At 43.8% G+C, this 6,126-nt stretch overlaps 1 pseudogene; it reads right to left on the bottom strand.

Annotated features, from left to right (window-relative positions):
* Positions 1-4,483: 4,483 nt before the first annotated feature.
* Positions 4,484-5,745, bottom strand: LOC107153611 (annotated as a pseudogene).
* Positions 5,746-6,126: the final 381 nt, after the last annotated feature.

The raw sequence follows: 6,126 nt of genomic DNA, 5'->3' as shown, positions 1-6,126 counted from the left end.
AGAAATCTCCAGTAGTAGAAAATGTATAGATAATGCCTAAAATTTTAAAATTAAGTAGCAGCATAAGCATTTTATTTAGAGATATGAAAGGAAACACAAAAATTCTACCTAACAAGTATGAAAGTTGTAATCTATAAGGAGAAGAAAATTGTGGTGGGCAGGGAGCAGGGGACTTCTTTTCACATAACAATTTTTTTGGAACTCTTTGTTTTTCTATGGTCATAAAATTTGTTTCAGGGCTGGGGATGTGGCTCAGTGGTAGAGTACTTGTCTAGTGTGCACCAGGCCCTGGGTTCAATTCCTAGTACTGAAAAATAGAATCAACTGTGATTTTCTTAAAAAAAAATAATGACAGGATATAAAAATAAACAGTCATTGCAAAAGGGAAAAGGAAGGAAGATGCGTATTTTATGGGGAAGTATGAAAATATCCCAAAGGAGCGGGCATGGAAGGCCCCTATTGGTCATAGCAGATTATGTCAGCAGGTCCTCAAGTGCCATCTGAGGGATGTAAAATTTATCTTGGAAGAAGTAGAATTTGGCCAGGCACAGCAGCACACACCTGTAATCCCAGTGGCTCAAGAGGCTGAGGCAGGAGGATGGCGAGTTCAAAGCCAGCCTCAGCAAAAGCAAGGCACTAAGCAACTCAGTGAGACCCTGTCTCTAAATAAAATATAAGATAGGACTGGGGATGTGGCTCAGTGGGTGAGTGTCCTGAGTTCAATCCCCTGGTACCCCACCCCCCAAAAAAGAAGTAGAATTTGAGTTAGTTTGGATGTGACATACTAGATTTATGCTTGGGGAAAAAAGGGAAATCACTCTCTGCAGGGTGGAAAATGTTGTGGAAGACATAAAAACCAGGAGCGGGAAGACCAGGTGGAAAGTTTTACATAAATTAACAAAGTCAGAATTGAGAGTTGGAAGTAAAAGGGACTGAGAAGCAGAACAGCTTGGGGAAATGGAGGTGGAAGTTTGGTGACTGATTAAATGCAAGCACCACTGGAGTCTTAGAAGGTTCTGGTTTGAGCAGCCCAAAGAGCCCAGTGCAGCACCTCATCATAGGAATTTCCCCATCTCATTAGTTTGGTGAAATAAAATCAGATTGGCATAATTCCCCTCATGCTACCCTTTTCCTTTGCGCCCACTCTTGGGAATATCCAACACACAGGTCAGATCTCTTACCTCCAATCTTAGTAGACTTAATTAACATAAAAGTGCTGCATATTAATTTCATGGCTGGTGTATGAGACAGGAAAACCCCTGGAGCTTCACCAAATCTCTGTCCTTCTGAGCTTAGATGAAGAGTGTGGAAAGTTTTACAGGGTTTTGGGGGGTGTGTTTATTTCTTGATTGATTTTGATTCTGTGTGTGCCTTCCCAGTGTTCCCAGTGAGAACATCTAATGCTGAGACATGCCATCTTTTTTTTTTTTTTAAGAAAATGGGGCTGGGGGAGCATTTTCTTTTCTTTTTTTAAATTGTTGATGAACCTTTATTTTATTCATTTATTCATATGTGGTGCTGAGAATCGAACCCAGGGCCTCACACATGCTAGGCAAGTGCTCCACCCCTGAGCCACAACCCCAGTCCAAGAGACATGCCATCTTTGAATTTAAGTCCAGCTCTTCCCCAATGGCATATCACCTGTAATATTTTCATATGTGTGATTTCTTGGAAGCAATAAAGACAACAGAAGACATATCATAATAAATACCTATTATTTTGTCTATCAAGCATGACCCTGCCTTTTTTATCATAGAACGTTGGGTTTTCTTGGGAAACTGCCCATTACCACTTCTGGTACTCATGGATTGGGTGGAACTGGCTTCAGCCTAAATCCCAGGGATGATTCTGTGGCACTGGAGTAAAGTAATCGCTGTAAATGTCACCTGCCTGGCCACAGTGACAGGTTCACAGGTGAAAAAAAGAATCATGTGAGTCCAACCAGCATATTTCTCAGAACTTTTGTGAGAGTTTACAGTAAAAGAAGCTCTCTCCTTTTTGGAACTACAGACATATAAGCCTGAAGCTGCTGAGGACACTAGATACAACAAAGCTGACACAGAAATGGAGAAAGACTGCTTCCTGAGACAGATTTTGAGCATGTGAACCCAGTCAGGCTAGAAGCTAGGGCAACCCATGGACTTTACAGCTTCAAAAGATGAAAGCCTTGCCAGGTGCATTGGCGCACACCTATAACCCCAGCGGCTCAAGAGGCTGAGGCAGGAGGATCGCAACTTCAAAGCCAGCCTCAGCTAAAGCGAGGTGCTAAGCAACAGTGAGACCCTGTTTCTAAACAAATATAAAATAGGGCTGGGGGTGTGGCTCAGTGAATGAGTGCTCCTGAGTTCAATCCGTGGTGCCCTCCCCCATAAAAAAGGGGGGGGGGAATGTCTTCCCTACCATTTTTAAAAAGTCCCACTGCAACTGGGCTGTTTGTGACTTCTGAGTGATAGAATACTCCAAGGTACAGAAGGACATAAAAGATCAACAATAACAGGAGGAGGATTCCAAGTGGGAAAAGTGCATTGGTGACCTGCACCTGTAATCCCAGTGGCTAGGGAGGCTGAGAGAAATTCAAGGACAGCCTGGGCAAGACTCTGGTTCAAAATAAAAACTGTTAGAGATGTAGGTCAGTGATAAGAGTGCTCCTGGATTTAATCCCTAGCACCACAGAGGAGAAAAAAATGACTTGATAGGGTTGAACTGTATGGTTAGTATGTTGCAAATGTCATAGTCACATGTAATAAGTGCAAGAGCTATAACTTAACCTTAGGTCCTGTGACCCCAATTTTTATTCCCCATGTAATATTGTGTCACAAAGCTATTATGTATGACTGTACTCTATAAACAACATGTAAAAATACCCCACTTTGGCTCTCTCCTCTAAACTTTGATGTTGTGACATAAGGGAAAATCAAATAGATGGAAGTCTGTCACTATTAAACTCCTAGATGCCTTCCATCTGACCCTTGCATTCCCACTGACATTGCCTGTCCCCCAAAGTTAAGCCAGTGTTTTGTATTCTTAACTAAACTATTAGGGCTGCCTATAATCCCAGTGACTTAGGAGGCTGAGGCAGGAGGATCATAAGTGAGGCCAGCCTCAGCAACTTAGTGAGATCTTGTCTTAAAATAAAAGGACTTGGGATGTAGCTCAGGGGCAGAGCATCCCTGGGATCAATCCCCAGTACCACTAACAATGATAATAATAAATAAAAATTTAAAATCCATCACGTTTTTCATGCCAGTTCGTGACTGGATATTATGACTGATATCTGTAAGACCACTCTCCTCTGTCTGTTCATATAGTTTTTTTTTTCCACATTACCTGTCCATTTCTCCTTACATAAACAATTTGTTGTATTTTATTTTACTTTATTTTGCTGTACTGGGGATTGAACCCAGGGTTGTATCTCTAGCCCAGTGTTCTATTACTGAGCCACATACATCCTGGACAACCATTTGAATGTATTAATATGTATCCCTTTATTTTATTTTATTTTATTTCCAATTCCCATTTATTTCTGGCTCTTGGGGCAATGTCATCTTTTCAATATGAAAAAAGCATCAAGTTCAACACAAATTAGAAATCTGAAATGTAGGATAGGACAAAACCAACAGTAGGAAGGAAAAAGCAATAGCAAAAGAAATGAGACTTTTTAAAAGAAAAAAAAAAAGGGTTTGTTGCCCCTCCTCTGGAGTGACTCACATTTATGTGATAGTACTCTTTGGAGGGGGTTGAAAAGGTGGGGGGTTGGGGAGGGCAATTCTGGAAGCTTAGGAACCAAGGCTGGCCCTCTCCTTTTTGAAATGCACTGTGAGAGAGGTAAAGCAGAAAGAGGAAGGATTCACACCTCCCAGAGTGGGGCAGATTTCTCCAACGGGAGAGCACAACTCAGGACAGCTGAGAAGGAGGCTGCAAATGGAAATGATACTGTTAACACCTCTCCTGAAACAGAGATGGAGCATGGAAATGCCTAAAAATGACTCTAAAAGCATAGATTCCCCTCTTCAAAAATTCCCCTCTTCCAAAAATGAGAAATCCCATCCCCATATCACAAGTGATTCCTACCTGCTGCTATCTTCTACCTCGTACTAATTTGCCTTAGGATGGTGGCCACTGAAGCACCTGGCTAGTTCTAAATGGGATCTGGACAAGAACCAGCTTCTTGGGAGAATCATTTTGGAAACAGAAGATATTAACAGGACAGATGTGAAAAGTGGGTACCAGAAAGAAATGCAGAGTAATCTAGAATGGAAGAAATTTACGTTTGCCAGAGTGGATAGAGGAGACATTCAAGAAACAAATATTTATTGAGCACCTAATGTGGGTCAGGCACTGTTCTGCATGCCTCCCAAAAGGAAATAAAAAAGGGAAAAAAAAAGGCAGTGAACACAAATTTTGAAGAAAGGGCAGCAGAAGGCTGGGGAACTGAGAAGCCTGAGGTAATGGGGGAGCCGCCTTAGGCCTCCACACTGAAATCCTATTCCTCTTCTGCGGTGGCATCCTGGTACTGCTGGTACTCGGAGATAAGGTACTCGGAGATAAGGTCGTTCATGTTGCTCTCAGCCTCGGTGAACTCCATCTTGTCCATACTCTCACCTGTGTACCAGTGGGGAGGAAGGCCTTTCAGCAGAACATGGCAGTGAACTGCTCTGAGATGCGCTTGAAGAGCTCCTGGATGGCTCTGCTGTTGCCAGTGAAGGTAACTGCCATCTTGAGGCCACGAGGTGGAATGTCACAGACAGCTGTCTTGACATTGTTGGGGATCCATTCCACGAAGTAGCTGCTATTCTTGTTCTGCACATTCAGCATCTGCTCATCTACCTCCTTCATGGACATCCATCCACAGAAGACTGCAGCCACCGTGAGGTACCGACCATGGCGGGGGTCCCAGGCAGCCATCATATTCCTCGCATCAAAGACCCGCTGGGTGAATTCAGGCACAGTGAGGGCACGATACTGCTGGTTTCCATGGCTGGTAAGAGGGGCAAAGCCAGGCATGAAGAAGTGGAGACGTGAGAAGGGTACCATGTTGACTGCCAACTTGTGGAGGTCAGCATTGAGCTGGCCAGGGAAGTGGAGGCAGGTAGTGACACCATTCATGGTGGCTGAGACGAGGTGGTTCAGGTTTCCATAGGTTGATGTGATCAGCTTGAGAGTACAGAAGCAGATGTCATAAAGGGCCTCGTTGTCAATGCAGTAGATCTCATCAGTGTTCTCTACCAACTGATGGACAGAGAGGGTGGCATTGTAGGGCTCAACCACAGTATCAGACACTTTGGGTGAGGGTACTACACTGAAGGTGTTCAGATGCGGTCAGGATACTATTCCCCGATCTTGCTAATGAGCAGGGTGCCCATTCCGGAGTCTGTGCCCCCTCCCAGTGAGTGGGTCAGCTGGAAGCCCTGCAGGCAGTCACAGCTCTCTGCCTCCTTCAGCACCACATCCAGGACTGAGTCAACCAGCTCAGCCCCTTCTGTCTGGTCTGAAGATCTGGCCAAAAGGACCTGAGCAAACAGAGTCCATAGTCCCAGGTTCTAGATCCACCAGGATAGCTCGAGGAACATATTTGTTACCTATGGCTTTAGTGTAATACACAAAGATGTAGTCCAGCTGCAGGTTACAGTCCCCTTGGTAGGTACCGGTGGGATCGATGCCGTGTTCATCACTGATCACCTCTCAGAACTTGGCACCAATCTGGTTGCCACACTGACCAGCCTGGATGTGCACAATTTCCCTCATGGCTAAAATTTATTTTAATTACTTTTGTTCGCCTCAATGTATGCTTGGGGCAAGGAAATATGTAATTCACTTTCTGTGCTGGTCGTGAGCTAAAAGAAGTTATATTATAGTTATAGTAGAAAAATTCAAGTAAAAGAGAAGGTCTCTCGAGCTAGTAAGACAGAGAAAAAAATTCAAGTTAAAAAAAAGGTCTCTCAAGCTAGTCAGACAGAGGGAAAAAATCAAGTAAAAGGGAAGGTCTCTTAAGCTAGTCAGAGAAAGAAAGTTTAGAGCAGAAAAAGCCATCAGGGGGAAAGTTACAACAGGAGACTGCTACTAACACCTTTCTATCACCAGAGGACATAATTGTCCAACCAACAAGGCCACCTCCATATGCTGGGA

This window comes from Marmota marmota, unplaced genomic scaffold (genome assembly GCF_001458135.2).
Source record: "Marmota marmota marmota unplaced genomic scaffold, marMar, whole genome shotgun sequence".
Classification (NCBI taxonomy): Eukaryota; Metazoa; Chordata; class Mammalia; order Rodentia; family Sciuridae; genus Marmota; species Marmota marmota.
The sequence above is the reverse complement of the archived record's forward strand: the minus strand, read 5'-3'. Positions and strand labels throughout refer to the sequence as shown.